This window comes from Pseudophryne corroboree, chromosome 3 (genome assembly GCF_028390025.1).
Source record: "Pseudophryne corroboree isolate aPseCor3 chromosome 3, aPseCor3.hap2, whole genome shotgun sequence".
In the NCBI taxonomy this organism is placed as follows: Eukaryota; Metazoa; Chordata; class Amphibia; order Anura; family Myobatrachidae; genus Pseudophryne; species Pseudophryne corroboree.
In genome coordinates, this window is record NC_086446.1 from 171,707,407 (window position 1) to 171,725,913 (window position 18,507).

At 40.4% G+C, this 18,507-nt stretch overlaps 2 non-coding genes and 74 pseudogenes across 2 annotated transcripts; all 76 read right to left on the reverse strand.

Annotated features, from left to right (window-relative positions):
• Positions 1-57: 57 nt before the first annotated feature.
• Positions 58-176, reverse strand: LOC134884636 (5S ribosomal RNA). The gene has a single exon (XR_010168777.1). It is a non-coding gene; the product is annotated as a 5S ribosomal RNA (ribosomal RNA).
• Positions 177-283: 107 nt separating this feature from the next.
• LOC134895783 (5S ribosomal RNA) lies at positions 284-402 on the reverse strand (annotated as a pseudogene).
• Positions 403-509: 107 nt separating this feature from the next.
• LOC134895300 (5S ribosomal RNA) lies at positions 510-628 on the reverse strand (annotated as a pseudogene).
• A 107-nt stretch (positions 629-735) lies between these two features.
• Positions 736-854, reverse strand: LOC134898194 (5S ribosomal RNA; annotated as a pseudogene).
• A 105-nt stretch (positions 855-959) lies between these two features.
• Positions 960-1,078, reverse strand: LOC134893371 (5S ribosomal RNA; annotated as a pseudogene).
• Positions 1,079-1,183: 105 nt separating this feature from the next.
• Positions 1,184-1,302, reverse strand: LOC134895586 (5S ribosomal RNA; annotated as a pseudogene).
• A 107-nt stretch (positions 1,303-1,409) lies between these two features.
• LOC134896439 (5S ribosomal RNA) lies at positions 1,410-1,528 on the reverse strand (annotated as a pseudogene).
• Positions 1,529-1,633: 105 nt separating this feature from the next.
• Positions 1,634-1,752, reverse strand: LOC134889441 (5S ribosomal RNA; annotated as a pseudogene).
• A 107-nt stretch (positions 1,753-1,859) lies between these two features.
• LOC134898413 (5S ribosomal RNA) lies at positions 1,860-1,978 on the reverse strand (annotated as a pseudogene).
• Positions 1,979-2,083: 105 nt separating this feature from the next.
• Positions 2,084-2,202, reverse strand: LOC134892577 (5S ribosomal RNA; annotated as a pseudogene).
• Positions 2,203-2,307: 105 nt separating this feature from the next.
• On the reverse strand, positions 2,308-2,426 carry LOC134893478 (5S ribosomal RNA; annotated as a pseudogene).
• Positions 2,427-2,533: 107 nt separating this feature from the next.
• LOC134897201 (5S ribosomal RNA) lies at positions 2,534-2,652 on the reverse strand (annotated as a pseudogene).
• Positions 2,653-2,757: 105 nt separating this feature from the next.
• On the reverse strand, positions 2,758-2,876 carry LOC134889442 (5S ribosomal RNA; annotated as a pseudogene).
• A 107-nt stretch (positions 2,877-2,983) lies between these two features.
• LOC134898195 (5S ribosomal RNA) lies at positions 2,984-3,102 on the reverse strand (annotated as a pseudogene).
• Positions 3,103-3,207: 105 nt separating this feature from the next.
• LOC134895115 (5S ribosomal RNA) lies at positions 3,208-3,326 on the reverse strand (annotated as a pseudogene).
• A 105-nt stretch (positions 3,327-3,431) lies between these two features.
• Positions 3,432-3,550, reverse strand: LOC134895385 (5S ribosomal RNA; annotated as a pseudogene).
• Positions 3,551-3,657: 107 nt separating this feature from the next.
• Positions 3,658-3,776, reverse strand: LOC134897544 (5S ribosomal RNA; annotated as a pseudogene).
• Positions 3,777-3,881: 105 nt separating this feature from the next.
• LOC134889443 (5S ribosomal RNA) lies at positions 3,882-4,000 on the reverse strand (annotated as a pseudogene).
• Positions 4,001-4,107: 107 nt separating this feature from the next.
• On the reverse strand, positions 4,108-4,226 carry LOC134898196 (5S ribosomal RNA; annotated as a pseudogene).
• Positions 4,227-4,331: 105 nt separating this feature from the next.
• LOC134895595 (5S ribosomal RNA) lies at positions 4,332-4,450 on the reverse strand (annotated as a pseudogene).
• Positions 4,451-4,555: 105 nt separating this feature from the next.
• On the reverse strand, positions 4,556-4,674 carry LOC134889738 (5S ribosomal RNA; annotated as a pseudogene).
• Positions 4,675-4,781: 107 nt separating this feature from the next.
• LOC134895307 (5S ribosomal RNA) lies at positions 4,782-4,900 on the reverse strand (annotated as a pseudogene).
• A 105-nt stretch (positions 4,901-5,005) lies between these two features.
• Positions 5,006-5,124, reverse strand: LOC134894814 (5S ribosomal RNA; annotated as a pseudogene).
• Positions 5,125-5,230: 106 nt separating this feature from the next.
• On the reverse strand, positions 5,231-5,349 carry LOC134898005 (5S ribosomal RNA; annotated as a pseudogene).
• Positions 5,350-5,456: 107 nt separating this feature from the next.
• LOC134897914 (5S ribosomal RNA) lies at positions 5,457-5,575 on the reverse strand (annotated as a pseudogene).
• A 107-nt stretch (positions 5,576-5,682) lies between these two features.
• LOC134897503 (5S ribosomal RNA) lies at positions 5,683-5,801 on the reverse strand (annotated as a pseudogene).
• Positions 5,802-5,908: 107 nt separating this feature from the next.
• Positions 5,909-6,027, reverse strand: LOC134890259 (5S ribosomal RNA; annotated as a pseudogene).
• A 107-nt stretch (positions 6,028-6,134) lies between these two features.
• On the reverse strand, positions 6,135-6,253 carry LOC134897895 (5S ribosomal RNA; annotated as a pseudogene).
• A 105-nt stretch (positions 6,254-6,358) lies between these two features.
• Positions 6,359-6,477, reverse strand: LOC134889445 (5S ribosomal RNA; annotated as a pseudogene).
• A 558-nt stretch (positions 6,478-7,035) lies between these two features.
• LOC134896082 (5S ribosomal RNA) lies at positions 7,036-7,154 on the reverse strand (annotated as a pseudogene).
• A 107-nt stretch (positions 7,155-7,261) lies between these two features.
• On the reverse strand, positions 7,262-7,380 carry LOC134895597 (5S ribosomal RNA; annotated as a pseudogene).
• Positions 7,381-7,487: 107 nt separating this feature from the next.
• LOC134889883 (5S ribosomal RNA) lies at positions 7,488-7,606 on the reverse strand (annotated as a pseudogene).
• A 107-nt stretch (positions 7,607-7,713) lies between these two features.
• On the reverse strand, positions 7,714-7,832 carry LOC134894347 (5S ribosomal RNA; annotated as a pseudogene).
• Positions 7,833-7,936: 104 nt separating this feature from the next.
• Positions 7,937-8,055, reverse strand: LOC134898415 (5S ribosomal RNA; annotated as a pseudogene).
• Positions 8,056-8,630: 575 nt separating this feature from the next.
• LOC134896049 (5S ribosomal RNA) lies at positions 8,631-8,749 on the reverse strand (annotated as a pseudogene).
• A 107-nt stretch (positions 8,750-8,856) lies between these two features.
• Positions 8,857-8,975, reverse strand: LOC134894108 (5S ribosomal RNA; annotated as a pseudogene).
• Positions 8,976-9,082: 107 nt separating this feature from the next.
• On the reverse strand, positions 9,083-9,201 carry LOC134897162 (5S ribosomal RNA; annotated as a pseudogene).
• A 104-nt stretch (positions 9,202-9,305) lies between these two features.
• On the reverse strand, positions 9,306-9,424 carry LOC134890991 (5S ribosomal RNA; annotated as a pseudogene).
• A 103-nt stretch (positions 9,425-9,527) lies between these two features.
• LOC134892086 (5S ribosomal RNA) lies at positions 9,528-9,646 on the reverse strand (annotated as a pseudogene).
• A 107-nt stretch (positions 9,647-9,753) lies between these two features.
• Positions 9,754-9,872, reverse strand: LOC134898074 (5S ribosomal RNA; annotated as a pseudogene).
• A 105-nt stretch (positions 9,873-9,977) lies between these two features.
• On the reverse strand, positions 9,978-10,096 carry LOC134895825 (5S ribosomal RNA; annotated as a pseudogene).
• Positions 10,097-10,202: 106 nt separating this feature from the next.
• LOC134890410 (5S ribosomal RNA) lies at positions 10,203-10,321 on the reverse strand (annotated as a pseudogene).
• Positions 10,322-10,428: 107 nt separating this feature from the next.
• On the reverse strand, positions 10,429-10,547 carry LOC134895725 (5S ribosomal RNA; annotated as a pseudogene).
• Positions 10,548-10,654: 107 nt separating this feature from the next.
• LOC134892672 (5S ribosomal RNA) lies at positions 10,655-10,773 on the reverse strand (annotated as a pseudogene).
• A 106-nt stretch (positions 10,774-10,879) lies between these two features.
• On the reverse strand, positions 10,880-10,998 carry LOC134894817 (5S ribosomal RNA; annotated as a pseudogene).
• Positions 10,999-11,105: 107 nt separating this feature from the next.
• LOC134891655 (5S ribosomal RNA) lies at positions 11,106-11,224 on the reverse strand (annotated as a pseudogene).
• A 107-nt stretch (positions 11,225-11,331) lies between these two features.
• LOC134892679 (5S ribosomal RNA) lies at positions 11,332-11,450 on the reverse strand (annotated as a pseudogene).
• Positions 11,451-11,782: 332 nt separating this feature from the next.
• On the reverse strand, positions 11,783-11,901 carry LOC134890665 (5S ribosomal RNA; annotated as a pseudogene).
• Positions 11,902-12,008: 107 nt separating this feature from the next.
• LOC134895531 (5S ribosomal RNA) lies at positions 12,009-12,127 on the reverse strand (annotated as a pseudogene).
• A 107-nt stretch (positions 12,128-12,234) lies between these two features.
• Positions 12,235-12,353, reverse strand: LOC134897312 (5S ribosomal RNA; annotated as a pseudogene).
• A 105-nt stretch (positions 12,354-12,458) lies between these two features.
• LOC134887184 (5S ribosomal RNA) lies at positions 12,459-12,577 on the reverse strand (annotated as a pseudogene).
• A 107-nt stretch (positions 12,578-12,684) lies between these two features.
• LOC135071028 (5S ribosomal RNA) lies at positions 12,685-12,803 on the reverse strand. Its single transcript, XR_010257171.1, has one exon. It is a non-coding gene; the product is annotated as a 5S ribosomal RNA (ribosomal RNA).
• A 104-nt stretch (positions 12,804-12,907) lies between these two features.
• LOC134894831 (5S ribosomal RNA) lies at positions 12,908-13,026 on the reverse strand (annotated as a pseudogene).
• Positions 13,027-13,130: 104 nt separating this feature from the next.
• On the reverse strand, positions 13,131-13,249 carry LOC134897912 (5S ribosomal RNA; annotated as a pseudogene).
• A 104-nt stretch (positions 13,250-13,353) lies between these two features.
• LOC134894535 (5S ribosomal RNA) lies at positions 13,354-13,472 on the reverse strand (annotated as a pseudogene).
• A 107-nt stretch (positions 13,473-13,579) lies between these two features.
• LOC134898247 (5S ribosomal RNA) lies at positions 13,580-13,698 on the reverse strand (annotated as a pseudogene).
• Positions 13,699-13,805: 107 nt separating this feature from the next.
• LOC134896372 (5S ribosomal RNA) lies at positions 13,806-13,924 on the reverse strand (annotated as a pseudogene).
• A 107-nt stretch (positions 13,925-14,031) lies between these two features.
• LOC134894444 (5S ribosomal RNA) lies at positions 14,032-14,150 on the reverse strand (annotated as a pseudogene).
• Positions 14,151-14,255: 105 nt separating this feature from the next.
• On the reverse strand, positions 14,256-14,374 carry LOC134897255 (5S ribosomal RNA; annotated as a pseudogene).
• A 104-nt stretch (positions 14,375-14,478) lies between these two features.
• LOC134896895 (5S ribosomal RNA) lies at positions 14,479-14,597 on the reverse strand (annotated as a pseudogene).
• Positions 14,598-14,704: 107 nt separating this feature from the next.
• LOC134894978 (5S ribosomal RNA) lies at positions 14,705-14,823 on the reverse strand (annotated as a pseudogene).
• Positions 14,824-14,930: 107 nt separating this feature from the next.
• LOC134896817 (5S ribosomal RNA) lies at positions 14,931-15,049 on the reverse strand (annotated as a pseudogene).
• Positions 15,050-15,156: 107 nt separating this feature from the next.
• LOC134897339 (5S ribosomal RNA) lies at positions 15,157-15,275 on the reverse strand (annotated as a pseudogene).
• Positions 15,276-15,382: 107 nt separating this feature from the next.
• Positions 15,383-15,501, reverse strand: LOC134897606 (5S ribosomal RNA; annotated as a pseudogene).
• Positions 15,502-15,608: 107 nt separating this feature from the next.
• On the reverse strand, positions 15,609-15,727 carry LOC134898361 (5S ribosomal RNA; annotated as a pseudogene).
• A 107-nt stretch (positions 15,728-15,834) lies between these two features.
• Positions 15,835-15,953, reverse strand: LOC134896470 (5S ribosomal RNA; annotated as a pseudogene).
• A 107-nt stretch (positions 15,954-16,060) lies between these two features.
• Positions 16,061-16,179, reverse strand: LOC134897979 (5S ribosomal RNA; annotated as a pseudogene).
• Positions 16,180-16,283: 104 nt separating this feature from the next.
• LOC134897210 (5S ribosomal RNA) lies at positions 16,284-16,402 on the reverse strand (annotated as a pseudogene).
• Positions 16,403-16,735: 333 nt separating this feature from the next.
• LOC134894046 (5S ribosomal RNA) lies at positions 16,736-16,854 on the reverse strand (annotated as a pseudogene).
• A 107-nt stretch (positions 16,855-16,961) lies between these two features.
• On the reverse strand, positions 16,962-17,080 carry LOC134896447 (5S ribosomal RNA; annotated as a pseudogene).
• Positions 17,081-17,187: 107 nt separating this feature from the next.
• LOC134896622 (5S ribosomal RNA) lies at positions 17,188-17,306 on the reverse strand (annotated as a pseudogene).
• A 107-nt stretch (positions 17,307-17,413) lies between these two features.
• LOC134893278 (5S ribosomal RNA) lies at positions 17,414-17,532 on the reverse strand (annotated as a pseudogene).
• A 107-nt stretch (positions 17,533-17,639) lies between these two features.
• LOC134895412 (5S ribosomal RNA) lies at positions 17,640-17,758 on the reverse strand (annotated as a pseudogene).
• Positions 17,759-17,865: 107 nt separating this feature from the next.
• LOC134895410 (5S ribosomal RNA) lies at positions 17,866-17,984 on the reverse strand (annotated as a pseudogene).
• Positions 17,985-18,091: 107 nt separating this feature from the next.
• Positions 18,092-18,211, reverse strand: LOC134895922 (5S ribosomal RNA; annotated as a pseudogene).
• Positions 18,212-18,318: 107 nt separating this feature from the next.
• Positions 18,319-18,437, reverse strand: LOC134896025 (5S ribosomal RNA; annotated as a pseudogene).
• Between the last annotated feature and the right edge of the window lie 70 nt (positions 18,438-18,507).

Sequence of the window (18,507 nt, forward strand, 5' to 3'; positions counted from 1 at the left end):
AAATGAATAAGTTTGAAAATGTAATTCATCAACAGATCGGTGTTGGCAGTATAGAAATACCTACAGCACCTTGTATTCCCTGGTGGGCTCCCATCCAAGTACTAACCAGGCCCAGCACTGCTTAGCGTCCAAGATCAGATGAGATTGGGCGCATCCAGTGAGGTATGGCTGTAGATGAGCTGTGTGGTTTCTGTTAGTACTTTTCTACTTCTAACTACTGGTACATAAATGAATAAGTTTGAAAATGGAATTCATTAACAGAAAGGTGTTGGCAGTATAAAAATACCTACCGCACTTGGTATTCCCAGGTGGTCTCCCATCCATGTACTAACCAGGACCTACACTGCTTAGCTTTCAAGATCAGATGAGAATGGGTGTATCCAGTATGGTGTGGCTGTAGATGAGCTTTGTGGTTTCTGTTAGAGATTTTCTACTTCTTTCTACTGGTACATAAATGAATAAGTTTGAAAATGGAATGCATCAATAGAACAGTGTTGGCAGTATAAAAATACCTACAACACCTTATATTTCCAGGTGGTCTCCCATCCAAGTACTAACCAGAACCAACACTGCTTAGCTTCCAAGATCAGATGAGACTGGGCGTATCCAGTGTGGTGTGGCTGTAGATGAGCTTTGTGGCTTCTGTTAGAACTTTTCTACTTCTAACTACTGGTACATAAATGAATATGTTTGAAAATGGATTGCATCAACAGAAAGGTGCTGGCAGTATAAAAATACATACAGCACCTTTTATTCCCAGGTGGTCTCCCATCCAAGCACTAATCAGCTCCAATACAACTTAGCTTCCAAGATCAGATGAGATTGGGCGTATCCAGTGTGGTGTGGCTGTAGATGAGTTATGTGGTTTATATTAGAGCTTTTCTACTTCTAACTACTAGTATAAATGAATAAGTTTGAAAATGGAATGCATCAACAGAACGGTGTTGGCAGTATAAAAATACCTACAGCGCCTGGTATTCCCAGGTGGTCTCCCATTCAAGTACTAACCAGGCCTAATACTGCTTACCTTCCAAGATCAGACGAGATTGGGCGTATCCAGTGTGGTGAGACTGTAGATGAGCTTTGTGGTTTCTGTCAGAACTTTTCTACTTCTAACTACTGGTATAAATGAATAAGTTTGAAAATGTAATTCATCAACAGAACGGTGTTGGCAGTATAAAAATACCTACAGCACCTTGTATTTCCAGGTAGTCTCCCATCCAAGTACTAACCAGGCCCAACACTGTTTAGCTTCCAAGATCGGATGAGATTATGCATATCCAGCGTGGTGTGGCTGTAGATGAGCTTTGTGGTTTCTGTTAGAACTTTTCTACTTCTAACTACTGGTACATAAATGAATATATTTGAAAATGGATTGCATCAAGTGAACGGTGCTGGCAGTATAAAAATACCTACAACACCTTTTATTCCTAGGTGGTCTCCCATCCAAGCACTAACCAGGTCCAATACTGCTTAGCTTCCAAGATCAGATGAGATTGGGTGTATCCAGTGTGGTGCAGCTGTAGATGAGCTATGTGGTTTCTGTTAGAGCTTTTCTACTTCTAACTACTGGTATAAATGAAAAAGTTTGAAAATGTAATTCATCAACAGAACGGTGTTGGCAGTATAAAAATACCTACAGCACCTTGTATTCCCAGGTGGTATCCCATCCAAGTACTAACCAGGCCCAACACTGCTTAGCTTCCAAGATCAGAAGATATTGGGTGTATCCAGTGTGGTGTGGCTGTAGATGATCTTTGTGGTTTCTGTTAGAACTTTTCTACTTCTAACTAGTGGTACATAAATGAATATGTTTGAAAATGGATTGCATCAACAGAAAGGTGCTGGCAGTATAAAAATACATACAGCACCTTTTATTCCCAGGTGGTCTCCCATCCAAGCACTAATCAGCTCCAATACAATTTAGCTTCCAAGATCAGATGAGATTGGGCGTATCCAGTGTGGTGTGGCTGTAGATGAGTTATGTGGTTTATATTAGAGCTTTTCTACTTCTAACTACTAGTATAAATGAATAAGTTTGAAAATGGAATGCATCAACAGAACGGTGTTGGCAGTATAAAAATACCTACAGCGCCTGGTATTCCCAGGTGGTCTCCCATTCAAGTACTAACCAGGCCTAATACTGCTTATCTTCCAAGATCAGACGAGATTGGGCGTATCCAGTGTGGTGAGACTGTAGATGAGCTTTGTGGTTTCTGTCAGAACTTTTCTACTTCTAACTACTGGTATAAATGAATAAGTTTGAAAATGTAATTCATCAACAGAACGGTGTTGGCAGTATAAAAATACCTACAGCACCTTGTATTTCCAGGTAGTCTCCCATCCAAGTACTAACCAGGCCCAACACTGTTTAGCTTCCAAGATCGGATGAGATTAGGCATATCCAGCGTGGTGTGGCTGTAGATGAGCTTTGTGGTTTCTGTTAGAACTTTTCTACTTCTAACTACTGGTACATAAATGAATATATTTGAAAATGGATTGCATCAACTGAACGGTGCTGGCAGTATAAAAATACCTACAACACCTTTTATTCCTAGTTGGTCTCCCATCCAAGCACTAACCAGGTCCAATACTGCTTAGCTTCCAAGATCAGATGAGATTGGGTGTATCCAGTGTGGTGCAGCTGTAGATGAGCTATGTGGTTTCTGTTAGAGCTTTTCTACTTCTAACTACTGGTATAAATGAAAAAGTTTGAAAATGTAATTCATCAACAGAACGGTGTTGGCAGTATAAAAATACCTACAGCACCTTGTATTCCCAGGTGGTATCCCATCCAAGTACTAACCAGGCCCAACACTGCTTAGCTTCCAAGATCAGAAGATATTGGGTGTATCCAGTGTGGTGTGGCTGTAGATTATCTTTGTGGTTTCTGTTAGAACTTTTCTACTTCTAACTACTGGTACATAAATGAATATGTTTGAAAATGGATTGCATCAACAGAAAGGTGCTGGCAGTATAAAAATACATACAGCACCTTTTATTCCCAGGTGGTCTCCCATCCAAGCACTAATCAGCTCCAATACAACTTAGCTTCCAAGATCAGATGAGATTGGGCGTATCCAGTGTGGTGTGGCTGTAGATGAGTTATGTGGTTTATATTAGAGCTTTTCTACTTCTAACTACTAGTATAAATGAATAAGTTTGAAAATGGAATGCATCAACAGAACGGAGTTGGCAGTATAAAAATACTTACAGTGCCTGGTATTCCCAGGTGGTCTCCCATTCAAGTACTAACCAGGCCTAATACTGCTTACCTTCCAAGATCAGACGAGATTGGGCGTATCCAGTGTGGTGAGACTGTAGATGAGCTTTGTGGTTTCTGTCAGAACTTTTCTACTTCTAACTACTGGTATAAATGAATAAGTTTGAAAATGTAATTCATCAACAGAACGGTGTTGGCAGTATAAAAATACCTACAGCACCTTGTATTTCCAGGCAGTCTCCCATCCAAGTACTAACCTGTCCCAACACTGTTTAGCTTCCAAGATCGGATGAGATTAGGCGTATCCAGCGTGGTGTGGCTGTAGATGAGCTTTGTGGTTTCTGTTAGAACGTTTCTACTTCTAACTACTGGTACATAAATGAATATATTTGAAAATGGATTGCATCAACTGAACGGTGCTGGCAGTATAAAAATACATACAACACCTTTTATTCCTATGTGGTCTCCCATCCAAGCACTAACCAGGTCCAATACTGCTTAGCTTCCAAGATCAGATGAGATTGGGTGTATCCAGTGTGGTGCAGCTGTAGATGAGCTATGTGGTTTCTGTTAGAGCTTTTCTATTTCTAACTACTGGTATAAATGAAAAAGTTTGAAAATGTAATTCATCAACAGAACGGTGTTGGCAGTATAAAAATACCTACAGCACCTTGTATTCCCAGGTGGTATCCCATCCAAGTACTAACCAGGCCCAACACTGCTTAGCTTCCAAGATCAGAAGATATTGGGTGTATCCAGTGTGGTGTGGCTGTAGATTATCTTTGTGGTTTCTGTTAGAACTTTTCTACTTCTAACTACTGGTACATAAATGAATATGTTTGAAAATGGATTGCATCAACAGAAAGGTGCTGGCAGTATAAAAATACATACAGCACCTTTTATTCCCAGGTGGTCTCCCATCCAAGCACTAATCAGCTCCAATACAACTTAGCTTCCAAGATCAGATGAGATTGGGCGTATCCAGTGTGGTGTGGCTGTAGATGAGTTATGTGGTTTATATTAGAGCTTTTCTACTTCTAACTACTAGTATAAATGAATAAGTTTGAAAATGGAATGCATCAACAGAACGGTGTTGGCAGTATAAAAATTCCTACAGCGCCTGGTATTCCCAGGTGGTCTCCCATTCAAGTACTAACCAGGCCTAATACTGCTTACCTTCCAAGATCAGACGAGATTGGGCGTATCCAGTGTGGTGAGACTGTAAATGAGCTTTGTGGTTTCTGTCAGAACTTTTCTACTTCTAACTACTGGTATAAATGAATAAGTTTGAAAATGTAATTCATCAACAGAACGGTGTTGGCAGTATAAAAATACCTACAGCACCTTGTATTTCCAGGTAGTCTCCCATCCAAATACTAACCAGGCCCAACACTGTTTAGCTTCCAAGATCGGATGAGATTAGGCGTATCCAGCGTGGTGTGGCTGTAGATGAGCTTTGTGGTTTCTGTTAGAACTTTTCTACTTCTAACTACTGGTACATAAATGAATATATTTGAAAATGGATTGCATCAACTGAACGGTGCTGGCAGTATAAAAATACCTACAACACCTTTTATTCCTAGGTGGTCTCCCATCCAAGCACTAACCAGGTCCAATACTGCTTAGCTTCCAAGATCAGATGAGATTGGGTGTATCCAGTATGGTGCAGCTGTAGATGAGCTATGTGGTTTCTGTTAGAGCTTTTCTACTTCTAACTACTGTTATAAATGAAAAAGTTTGAAAATGTAATTCATCAACAGAACGGTGTTGGCAGTATAAAAATACCTACAGCACCTTGTATTCCCAGGTGGTATCCCATCCAAGTACAAACCATGCCCAACACTGCTTAGCTTCCAAGATCAGAAGATATTGGGTGTATCCAGTGTGGTGTGGCTGTAGATAATCTTTGTGGTTTCATTTAGAACTTTTCTACTTCTAACTACTGGTACATAATGAATAAGTTTGAAAATGGAATGCATCAAAAGAACGGTGTTGGCAGTATTAAAATACGTACAGCACCTTGTATTCCCAGGTTGTCTCTCATCAAAGTACTAACCAGGCACAACACTGTTTAGCTTCCAAGATCAGATGAGATTGGCCGTATCCAGTGTGATGTGGCTGTAGATGAGCTTTGTGGTTTATATTAGAGCTTTTCTACTTCTAACTACTGGTACATAAATGAATAATTTTGAAAATGTAATGCATCAACAGAACGGTGTTGGCAGTATAAAAATACCTACAGCACCTTGTATTCCCAGGTGGTTTCCCATCAAAGAACTAATCAGGCCCGACAGTGCTTAACTTCCAAGATAAGATGAGGTTGGGCATACCCAGTGTGGTGTGGCTGTAGATGAGCTTTGTGGTTTCTGTTGGAGCTTTTCTACTTCTAACTACTGGTACATAAATGAATAAGTTTTAAAATGGAATGCATCAACAGAACGTTGATGGCAGTATAAAAATATCTACAGCACCTTGTATTCCCAGGTGGTCTACCATCCAAGTACTAACCAGGCCCAACACTGCTCAGTTTCCAAGATCAGATCAGATTGTGCGTATCCAGTGTGGTGTGTCTGTAGATGAGCTTTGTGGTTTCTGTTAAATCTTTTTTACTTCTAACTACTGGTACATAAATTAATAAGTTTGAAAATGGAATGCATCAACAGAACGGTGTTGGCAGTATAAAAATACCTACAGCACCTTGTATTTCCAGGTAGTCTCCCATCCAAGTACTAACCAGGCCCAACACTGTTTAGCTTCCAAGATCGGATGAGATTAGGCGTATCCAGTGTGGTGTGGCTGTAGATGAGCTTTGTGGTTTCTGTTAGAACTTTTCTACTTCTAACTACTGGTACATAAATGAATATATTTGAAAATGGATTGCATCAACTGAACGGTGCTGGCAGTATAAAAATACCTAAAACACCTTTTATTCCTAGGTGGTCTCCCATCCAAGCACTAACCAGGTCCAATACTGCTTAGCTTCCAAGATCAGATGAGATTGGGTGTATCCAGTGTGGTGCAGCTGTAGATGAGCTATGTGGTTTCTGTTAGAGCTTTTCTACTTCTAACTACTGGTATAAATGAAAAAGTTTGAAAATGTAATTCATCAACAGAACGGTGTTGGCAGTATAAAAATACCTACAGCACCTTGTATTCCCAGGTGGTATCCCATCCAAGTACTAACCAGGCCCAACACTGCTTAGCTTCCAAGATCAGAAGATATTGGGTGTATCCAGTGTGGTGTGGCTGTAGATGATCTTTGTGGTTTCTGTTAGAACTTTTCTACTTCTAACTACTGGTACATAATGAATACGTTTGAAAATGGAATGCATCAAAAGAACGGTGTTGGCAGTATAAAAATACGTACTGCACCTTGTATTCCCAGGTTGTCTCTCATCAAAGTACTAACTAGGCACAACACTGTTTAGCTTCCAAGATCAGATGAGATTGGCCGTATCCAGTGTGATGTGGCTGTAGATGAGCTTTGTGGTTTATATTAGAGCTTTTCTACTTCTAACTATTGGTACATAAATGAATAATTTTGAAAATGTAATGCATCAACTGAACGGTGTTGGCAGTATAAAAATACCTACAGCACCTTGTATTCCCTGTTGGTCTCCCATCAAAGAATTAACCAGGCCCGACAGTGCTTAACTTCCAAGATAAGATGAGGTTGGGCATACCCAGTGTGGTGTGGCTGTAGATGAGCTTTGTGGTTTCTGTTGGAGCTTTTCTACTTCTAACTACTGGTACATAAATGAATAAGTTTTAAAATGGAATGCATCAACAGAACGTTGATGGCAGTATAAAAATATCTACAGCACCTTGTATTCCCAGGTGGTCTACCATCCAAGTACTAACCAGGCCCAACACTGCTTAGTTTCCAAGATCAGATCAGATTGTGCGTATCCAGTGTGGTGTGTCTGTAGATGAGCTTTGTGGTTTCTGTTAAATCTTTTTTACTTCTAACTACTGGTACATAAATTAATAAGTTTGAAAATGGAATGCATCAACAGAACGGGGTTGGCAGTATAAAAATACCTACAGCACCTTATAATCCCAGGTGGTCTCTCATCTAAGTACTAACCAGGCCCTACACTGCTTAGCTTCCAAGATCGGATGAGATTGGGCGTATCCAGTGTGTTGTGGCTGTAGATGAGCTTTGTGGTTTCTGTTAGAGCTTTTCTACTTCTAACTACTGGTACATAAATGAATAAGTTTGAAAATGGAATGCATCAACAGAACGGTGTTGGCAGTATAAAAATACCTACAGCACCTTGTATTCCTAGGTGATCTCCCATCCAAGTACTAACCAGGCCCAACACTGCTTTGCTTCCAAGATCAGATGAGATTGGGCATATCCAGTGTGGTGTGGCTGTAGATGAGCTTTGTGGTTTCTGTTAGAGCTTTTCTACTTCTAAGCCCTGGTACATAAATGAATAAGTTTGAAAATGGAATGCATCAACAGAACGTTGTTGGCAGTATAAAAACACCTACAGCAACTTGTATTCCCAGGTGGTCTCCCATTCAAGTACTTATCATGACCAACACTGCTTAACTTCCAAGATTAGATGAGATTAGGTGTATCCAGTGTGGTGTGGCTGTAGATGATCTTTGTGGTTTCTGTTAGAGCTTTTCTACTAACTACTGGTACATAAATGAATAAGTTTGAAAATGGAATGCATCAACAGAATGGTGTTGGCAGTATAAAAATCTCTACAGCACCTTGTAATCCCAGGTTGTCTCTCATCAAAGTACTAACCAGGCACAACACTGTTTAGCTTCCAAGATCAGATGAGATTGGCCGTATCCAGTGTGATGTGGCTGTAGATGAGCTTTGTGGTTTCTATTAGAGCTTTTCTACTTCTAACTACTGGTACATAAATGAATATTTTTGAAAATGTAATGCATCAACAGAACGGTGTTGGAAGTATAAAAATACATACAGCACCTTGTATTCCCAGGTGGTCTCGCATCAAAGAACTAACCAGGCCCGACAGTGCTTAACTTCCAAGATAAGATGAGGTTGGGCATACCCAGTGTGGTGTGGCTGTAGATGAGCTTTGTGGTTTCTGTTGGAGCTTTTCTACTTCTAACTACTGGTACATAAATGAATACGTTTTAAAATGGAATGCATCAACAGAACGTTGATGGCAGTATAAAAATATCTACAGCACCTTGTATTCCCAGGTGGTCTACCTCCCAGGTGGTCTACCATCCAAGTACTAACCAGGTCCAACGCTGCTTAGTTTCCAAGATCAGATCAGATTGTGCGTATCCAGTGTGGTGTGTCTGTAGATGAGCTTTGTGGTTTCTGTTAAATCTTTTTTACTTCTAACTACTGGTACATAAATTAATAAGTTTAAAAATGGAATGCATCAACAGAACGGTGTTGGCAGTATAAAAATACCTACAGCACCTTGTAATCCCAGGTGGTCTCTCATCTAAGTACTAACCAGGCCCTACACTGCTTAGCTTCCAAGATCGGATGAGATTGGGCGTATCCAGTGTGTTGTGGCTGAAGATGAGCTTTGTGGTTTCTGTTAGAGCTTTTCTACTTCTAACTACTGGTACATAAATGAATAAGTTTGAAAATGGAATGCATCAACAGAACGGTGTTAGCAGTATAAAAATACCTACAGCACCTTGTATTCCTAGGTGATCTCCCATCCAAGTACTAACCAGGCCCAACACTGCTTTGCTTCCAAGATTAGATGAGATTGGGCATATCCAGTGTGGTGTGGCTGTAGATGAGCTTTGTGGTTTCTGTTAGAGCTTTTCTACTTCTAAGCCCTGGTACATAAATGAATAAGTTTGAAAATGGAATGCATCAACAGAACGTTGTTGGCAGTATAAAAATACCTACAGCAACTTGTATTCCCAAGTGGTCTCCCATTCAAGGACTTACCATGACCAACACTGCTTAACTTCCAAGATCAGATAAGATTAGGTGTATCCAGTGTTGTGTGGCTGTAGATGAGCTTTGTGGTTTCTGTTAGAGCTTTTCTACTAACTACTGGTACATAAATGAATAAGTTTGAAAATGGAATGCATCAACAGAACGTTGTTGGCAGTATAAAAATACCTACAGCACCTTGTATTCCCAGGTGGTATCCCATCCAAGTACTAACCAGGTCCAACTCTGCTTACCTTCCAAGATCAGATGAGATTGGGCAAATACAGTGCGGTGTGGCTGTAGATGAGAATTGTGGTTTCTGTTAGAACTTTTCTACTTCTAACTACTGGTACATTAATGAATACGTTTGAAAATGGAATGCATCAACAGAATGTGTCCGTATAAAAATACCTACAGCACCTTGTATTCCCAGGTGGTTTCCCATCCAAGTACTATTCAGGCCCAACACTGCTTAGCTTCCAAGATCAGATGAGATTGGGCGTATCCAGTGTCGTGCGACTGTAGATGGGCTTTGGGGTTTCTGTTAGAGCTTTTCTACTTCTAACTACTGGTACATAAATGAATAAGTTTGAAAATGGAATGCATCAACAGAACGGTGTTGGCAGTATAAAAATAACTACTGCACGTTATATTCCCAGGTGTTCTCCCATTCAAGTACTAACCACGCCGAACACTGCTTAGCTGCCAAGACCAGATGAGATTGGGCGTATCAAGTGTGGTGTGGCTGTAGATGAGCTTTGTTGTTTCTGTTAGAGCTTTTCTACTTCTAACTACTGGTATAAATGAATAAGTTTGAAAATGTAATTCATCAACAGAACGGTGTTGGCAGTATAAAAATACCGACTGCACCTTGTATTCCCAGGTGGTCTCCCATCCAAATACTAACCAGGCCCAACACTGCTTTGTTTCCAAGATCAGATGAGATTGTGCATATCCAGTGTGGTGTGGCTGTAGATGAGCTTTGTGGTTTCTGTTAGAGCTTTTCTACTTCTAAGCCCTGGTACATAAATGAATAAGTTTGAAAATGGAATGCATCAACAGAACGTTGTTGGCAGTATAAAATACCTACAGCACCTTGTATTCCCAGGTGGTCTCCCATCCAAGTACTAACCAGGTCCAACTCTGCTTAGCTTCCAAGATCAGATGAGATTGGGCATATCCAGTGTGGTGTGGCTGTAGAGGAGCTTTGTGGTTTCTGTTAGAACTTTTCTACTACTAAGCCCTGGTACATAAATGAATAAGTTTGAAAATGGAATGCATCAACAGAACGTTGTTGGCAGTATAAAAATATCGACAGCACCTTGTATTCCCAGGTGGTCTACCATCCAAGTACTAACCAGGCCCAACACTGCTTAGTTTCCAAGATCAGATCAGATTGGGCGTATCCAGTGTGGTGTGTCTGTAGATGAGCTTTGTGGTTTCTGTTAAATCTCTTTTACTTCTAACTACTGGTACATAAATGAATAAGTTTGAAAATGGAATGCATCAACAGAACGTTGTTGGCAGTATAAAAATATTGACAGCACCTTGTATTCCCAGGTGGTCTCCCATCCAAGTACTAACCAGGTCCAACTCTGCTTAGCTTCCAAGATCAGATGAGATTGGGCATATCCAGTGTGGTGTGGCTGTAGATGAGCTTTGTGGTTTCTGTTAGAGCTTTTCTACTTCTAAGCCCTGGTACATAAATGAATAAGTTTGAAAATGGAATGCATCAACAGAACGTTGTTGGCAGTATAAAATACCTACAGTACCTTGTATTCCCAGGTGGTCTCCCATCCAAGTACTAACAAACCCCAACACTGCTTAGCTTCCAAGACCAGATGAGATTGGGCGTATCCAGTGTGGTGTTGCTGTAGTCGAGCTTTGTGGTTTCTGTTAGAGCTTTTCTACTTCTAACTACATGTACATAAATGAAAAAGTTTGAAAATGCAATGCATCAACAGAACGGTGTTGGCAGTATAAAAATACCTACAGCACCTTGTATTCCCACGTGGTCTTTCATCCAAGTACTAACCAGGCCCAACACTGCTTAGCTTTCAAGATCAGATGAGATTGGGCGTATCCAGTGTGGTGTGGCTGTAGATGAGCTTTGTGGTTTCTGTTAGAGTTTTTCTACTTCTAACTACTGGTACGTAAGTTAATTTGTTTGAAAATGGAATGCATCAACAGAACGGTGTTGTCAGTATTAAAATACCTAGAACACCTTGTATTCCCAGGTGGTTTCCCATCCAAGTACTAACCAGGCCCAACACTGCTTAACTTCCAAGATCAGATGAGATTAGGCGTATCCAGTGTGGTGTAGCTGTAGATGAGCTTTGTGGTTTCTATTAGAGCTTTTATACTTCTAACTACTGGTACATAAATGAATAATTTTGAAAATGGAATGCATCAACAGAACGGTGTTTGCAGTATAAAAATACCAGCAGCACCTTGTATTCCCAGGTGGTCTCCCATCCAAATCCTAACCAGGATCAACACTGCTTACTTTCCAAGATCAATTGAGATTGGGTGTATCCAGTGTGGTGTGGCTGTAGAATACATTGTGGTTTCTGTTATAGCTTTTGTACTTCTTACTACTGGTACATAAATGAATAAGTTTGAATATGGAATGCATCAACAGAACGGTGTTGGCAGTATAAAAATACCTACAGCACCTTGTATTCCCAGGTGGTCTCCCATCCAAGTACTAACCAGGCCCAACACTGCTTAGCTTCCAGGATCGGATGATATTGGGCGTATCCAGTGTGGTGTGGCTGTAGATGAGCTATGTGGTTTCTGTTAGAGCTTTTCTACTTCTAACCACTGGTACATAAATGAATAAGTTTGAAAATGGAATGCATCAACAGAACGGTGTTGGCAGTATAAAAATACCTACAACACCTTGTATTTCCAGGTGGTCTCCCATCCAAGTACTAACCAGATCCATCACTGCTTAGCTTCCAAGATCGGATGAGATTAGGCGTATCCAGTGTGGTGTGGCTGTAAACGAGCTTTGTGGTTTCTGTTAGAACTTTTCTACTACTAACTACTGGTACATAAATGAATATGTTTGAAAATGGATTGCATCAACAGAACGGTGCTGGCAGTATAAAAATACCTACAGCACCTTTTATTCCTAGGTGGTTTCCCATCCAAGCACTAACCAGGTCCAATACTGCTTAGCTTTCAAGATCAGATGAGATTGGGCGTATCCAGTGTGGTGCGGCTGTAGATGAGCTATGTGGTTTCTGTTAGAGCTTTTCTACTTCTAACTACTGGTATAAATGAATAAGTTTGAAAATGTAATTCATCAACAGAATGGTGTTGGCAGTATAAAAATACCTACAGCACCTTGTATTCCCAGGTGGTCTTCCATCCAAGTACTAACCAGGCCCAACACTGCTTAGCGTCCAAGATCAGATGAGATTGGGCGTATCCAGTATGGTGTGGCTGTAGATGAACTTAATGGCTTCTGCTAGAGCTTTTCTACTTCTAACTACTGGTACATAAATGAATAAGTTTGAAAATGGAATACATCAACAGAACGGTATTGGCAGTATAAAAATACCTACAGCACCTGGTATTCCCAGGTGGTCTCCCATCCAAGTACTAAACAGGACCAACACTGCTTAGCTTCCAAGATAAGATGAGATTGGGTGTATCCAGTGTGGTACGGCTGTAGATGAGCTATGTGGTTCTGTTAGAGCTTTTCTACTTCTAACTACTGGTATAAAAGAATAAGTTTGAAAATGTAATTCATCAACAGAACGGTGTTGGCAGTATAAAAATACCTACAGCACCTTGTATTCCCAGGTGGTGTCCCATCCAAGCACTAACCAGGTCCAATACTGCTTAGTTTCCAAGATCAGATGAGATTGGGTGTATCCAGTGTGGTACGGCTGTAGATGAGCTATGTGGTTCTGTTAGAGCTTTTCTACTTCTAACTACTGGTATAAAAGAATAAGTTTGAAAATGGATTGCATCAACAGAACCGTGCTGTCAGTATAAGAATACCTACACCACCTATTATTCCCAGGTGGTATCCCATCCAAGCACTAATCAGGTCCAATACTGCTTATTTTCCAAGATCAGATGAGATTGGATATATCCAGTGTGGTACGTCTGTAGATGAGCTATGTGGTTCTGTTAGAGCTTTTCTACTTCTAACTACTGGTATAAAAGAATAAGTTTGAAAATGTAATTCATCAACAGAATGGTGTTGGCAGTATAAAAATACCTACAGTGCCTTGCATTCACAGGTGGTCTCCCATCCAAGTACTAACCAGACCCAACACTGCTTAGCTTCCAAGATCAGATGAGACTGGGCGTAACCAGTGTGGTGTGGCTGTAGATGAGCTTTGTGGTTTATTTTAGAACTTTTCTACTTCTAACTACTGGTACATAAATGAATAAGTTTGAAAATGGAATGCATCAACAGAACGGTGTTGGCAGTATAAAAATAACTACATCACCTTGTATTACCAGGTGGTCTCCCATTCAAGGACTAACCATGCCCAACACTGCTTAGCTTCCAAGATCAGATGAGATTAGGCGTATCCAGCGTGGTGTGGCTGTATGTGAGCATTGTGGTTTCTGTTAGAACTTTTCTACTTCTAACTACTGCTACATAAATGAATAAGTTTGAAAATGGAATGCATCAACAGAACGGTGTTGGCAGTATAATAATACCTACAGCACCTTGTATTCTGAGGTGGTCTCCCAACCAAGTACTAACCAGACACAACACTGCTTAGCTTCTAAGATCAGATGGGATTGGGCGTAACCAGTGTGGTGTGGCTGTTGATGAGCTTTGTGGTTTCTGTTAGAACTTTTCTACTTCTAACTACTGGTACATAAATGAATAAGTTTGAAAATGGAATACATCAACAGAACGGTGTTTGCAGTATAAAAATAAATACAGTACCTTGTATTTCCAGGTGGTCTCCCATCCAAGTACTAACCAGGCCCAACACTGCTTAGCTTCCAAGATCAGATGAGATTAGGGGTAACCAGTGTGGTGTGGCTGTAGATGAGCGTCGTGGTTTCTGTTAGAACTTTTCTACTTCTAACTACTGGTACATAAATTAATGTTTGAAAATGGATTGCATCAACAGAACCGTGCTGTCAGTATAAAAATACCTACACCACCTTTTATTCCCAGGTGGTATCCCATCCAAGCACTAACCAGGTCCAATACTGCTTAGTTTCCAAGATCAGATGAGATTGGGTGTATCCAGTGTGGTACGGCTGTAGATGAGCTATGTGGTTCTGTTAGAGCTTTTCTACTTCTAACTACTGGTATAAAAGAATAAGTTTGAAAATGTAATTCATCAACAGAACGGTGTTGGCAGTATAAAAATACCTACGGCACCTTGTATTCCCAGGTGGTCTCCCATCCAAGTACTAACCAGGCACAATACTGCTTTGCTTCAAAGATCAGATGAGATTGGGCGTAACCAGTGTGGTGTGACTGTAGATGAGCTTTGTGGTTTATTTTAGAACTTTTCTACTTCTAACTACTGGTACATAAATGAATAAGTGTGAAAATGGAATGCAACAACAGAACGGTGTTGGCAGTATAAAAATACCTACACCACCTTGTATTCCCAGGTGGTCTACCATCGAAGTACTAACCAGGCCCAATACTGCTTTGCTTCCAAGATCAGATGAGATTGGGCGTAACCAGTGTGGTGTGGCTGTAGATGAGCTTTGTGGTTTATTTTAGAACTTTTCTACTTCTAACTACTGGTACATAAATAAATAAGTTTGAAAATGGAATGCATCAACAGAACTGTGTTGGCAGTATAAAAATAACTACAGAGGCTTGCATTCACAGGTGGTCTCCCATCCAAGTACTAACCAGACCCAACACTGCTTAGTTTCCAAGATCAGATGAGATTGGGCGTAACCAGTGTGGTGTGGCTGTAGATGAGCTTTGTGGTTTATTTTAGAACTTTTCTACTTCTAACTACTGGTACATAAATGAATAAGTTTGAAAATGGAATGCATCAACAGAACGGTGTTGGCAGTATAAAAATAACTACAGCACCTTGTATTACCAGGTGGTCTCCCATCCAAGAACTAACTAGACCCAACACTGCTTAGCTTCCAAGATTGGATGAGTTTAGGCGTATCCAGTGTGGTGTGGCTGTAGATGAGTTTTGTGGTTTCTGTTAGAACTTTTCTACTTCTAACTACTGGTACATAAATGAATACGTTTGAAAATGGAATGCATCAACAGAACGGTGTTGGCAGTATAAAAATACATACAGCACCTTGCATTCCCAGGTGGTTTCCCATCCAAGTGCTAACCAGACCCAACACTGCTTAGCTTCCAAAATCAGATGAGATTGGGCGTAACCAGTGTGGTGTGGCAGTAGACGAGCTTTGTTGTTTTTGTTAGAACTTTTCTACTTCTAACTACTGGTACATAAATGAATACGTTTGAAAATGGAATGCATCAACAGAACAATTTTGGCAGTATAATAATACCTACTGCACCATGTATTTCCAGGTGGTCTCCCATCAAAGTACTAACCAGGACCAACACTGCTTAGCTTCCAAGATCGGATGAGACTAGTGGTATCCAGTGTGGTGCAGCTGTTGATGAGCTTTGTAGTTTCTGTTAGAACTTTTCTACTTCTAACTACTGGTACATAAATAAATATGTTTGAAAATGGATTGCATCAACAGAACCGTGCTGTCAGTATAAAAATACCTACAGCACCTTTTATTTCCAGGTGGTCTCCCATCCAAGCACTAACCAGGTCCAATACTGCTTATCTTCCAAGATCAGATGAGATTGGGTGTATCCAGTGTGGTGCGGCTATAGATGAGCTATGTGGTTTCTGTTAGAGCTTTTCTACTTCTAACTACTGGTACATAAATGAATAAGTGTGAAAATGGAATGCAACAACAGAACGGTGTTGGCAGTATAAAAATACCTACACCACCTTTTATTCCCAGGTGGTATCCCATCCAAGCACTAACCAGGTCCAATACTGCTTAGTTTCCAAGATCAGATGAGATTGGATGTATCCAGTGTGGTACGGCTGTAGATGAGCTATGTGGTTCTGTTAGAGCTTTTCTACTTCTAACTACTGGTATAAAAGAATAAGTTTGAAAATGTAATTCATTAACAGAACGGTGTTGGCAGTATAAAAATACCTACAGCACCTTGTATTCCCAGGTGGTCTACCATCCAAGTACTAAACAGGCCCAATACTGCTCTGATTCCAAGATCAGATGCGATTGGGCGTAACCAGTGTGGTGTGGCTGTAGATGAGCTTTGTGGTTTATTTTAGAACTTTTCTACTTCTAACTACTGGTACATAAATGAATAAGTTTGAAAATGGAATGCATCAACAGAACTGTGTTGGCAGTATAAAAATACCTACAGTGCCTTGCATTCACAGGTGGTCTCCCATCCAAGTTCTTTCCAGATCTAACACTGCTTAGCTTCCAAGATCAGATGAGATTGGGCATAACCAGTGTGGTGTGGCTGTATATGAGTTTTGTGGTTTTTGTTAGAACTTTTCTACTTCTAACTACTGGTACATAAATGAATAAGTTTGAAAATGGAATGCATTAACAGAACTGTGTTGGCAGTATAAAAATACCTACAGCACCTTGTATTTCCAGGTGGTCTCCCATCCAAGTACTAACCAGGCCCAACACTGCTTAGCTTCCAAGATCTGATGAGACTAGGGGTATCCGGTGTGGTGTGGCTATAGATGAGCTTTGTGGTTTCTGTTAGAACTTTTCTACTTCTAACTACTGGTACATAAATTAATATGTTTGAAAATGGATTGCATCAACAGAACCGTGCTGTCAGTATAAAAATACCTACAGCACATTTTATTCCCAGGTGGTCTCCCATCCAAGCACTAACCAGGTCCAATACTGCTTAGTTTCCAAGATCAGATGAGATTGGGTGTATCCAGTGTGGTGTGGCTGTAGATGAGCATTGTGGTTTCTGTTAGAACTTTTCTACTTCTAACTACTGGTACATAAATGAATAAGTTTGAAAATGGAATGCATCAACAGAACGGTGTTGGCAGTATAATAATACATACAGCACCTTGCTTTCTGAGGTGGTCTCCCATCCAAGTACTAGCCAGACCCAACACTGCTTAGCTTCCAAGATCAGATGAGATTGGGCGCAACAAGTGTCGTGTGACTGTAGATGAGTTTTTCGGTTTCTGTTAGAACTTTTCTACTTCTAACTACTGGTACATAAATGAATAAGTTTGAAAATGGAATGCATCAACAGAACGGTGTTGGCAGTATAAAAATACCTACAGCACTTTGTATTTCCAGGTGGTCTCCCATCCAAGTACTAACCATGCCCAATACTGCTTAGCTTCCAAGATCAGATGAGATTGGGTGTATCCAGTGTGGTGCGGCTGTAGATGAGCCTTGTTGTTTCTATTAGAGCTTTTCTACTTCTAACTACTGGTACATAAATGAATAAGATTGAAAATGGAATGCATCAACAGAACTGTGTTGGCAGTATAAAAATACCTACAGTGCCTTGCATTCACAGGTGGTCTCCCATCCAAGTACTAACCAGGCCCAATACTGATTCGCTTCCAAGATCAGATGAGATTGGGCGTATCCAGTGTGGTGTGGCTGTAGATGAGCCTTGTTGTTTCTATTAGAGCTTTTCTACTTCTAACTACTGGTACATAAATGAATAAGATTGAAAATGGAATGCATCAACAGAACTGTGTTGGCAGTATAAAAATACCTACAGTGCCTTGCATTCACAGGTGGTCTCCCATCCAAGTACTAACCAGGCCCAATACTGATTCGCTTCCAAGATCAGATGAGATTGGGCGTATCCAGTGTGGTGTGGCTGTAGATGAGCCTTGTTGTTTCTATTAGAGCTTTTCTACTTCTAACTACTGGTACATAAATGAATAAGATTGAAAATGGAATGCATCAACAGAACGGTGTTAGCAGTATAAAAATACCTACAGCTCCTTGTATTCTGAGGTGGTCTCCCATACAAGTACTAACCAGGCCCTAATACTGCTTAGCTTCCAAGATCAGATGAGATTGGGCGTATCCAGTGTGGTGTGGCTGTAGATGAGCATTATGGTTTCTGTTAGAACTTTTCTACTTCTAACTACTGGTACATAAATGAATAAGTTTGAAAATGGAATGCATCAACAGAACGGTGTTGGCAGTATAAAAATACCTACAGCACCTTGTATTTCCATGTGGTCTCCCATCCAAGTACTAAACAGGACCAATACTGCTTAGCTACGAAGATCAGATGAGATTGGGCGTATCCAGTGTGGTGTGGCTGTAGATGAGTTTTGTGGTTTTTGTTAGAACTTTTCTACTTCTAACTACTGGTACATAAATGAATAAGTTTGAAAAT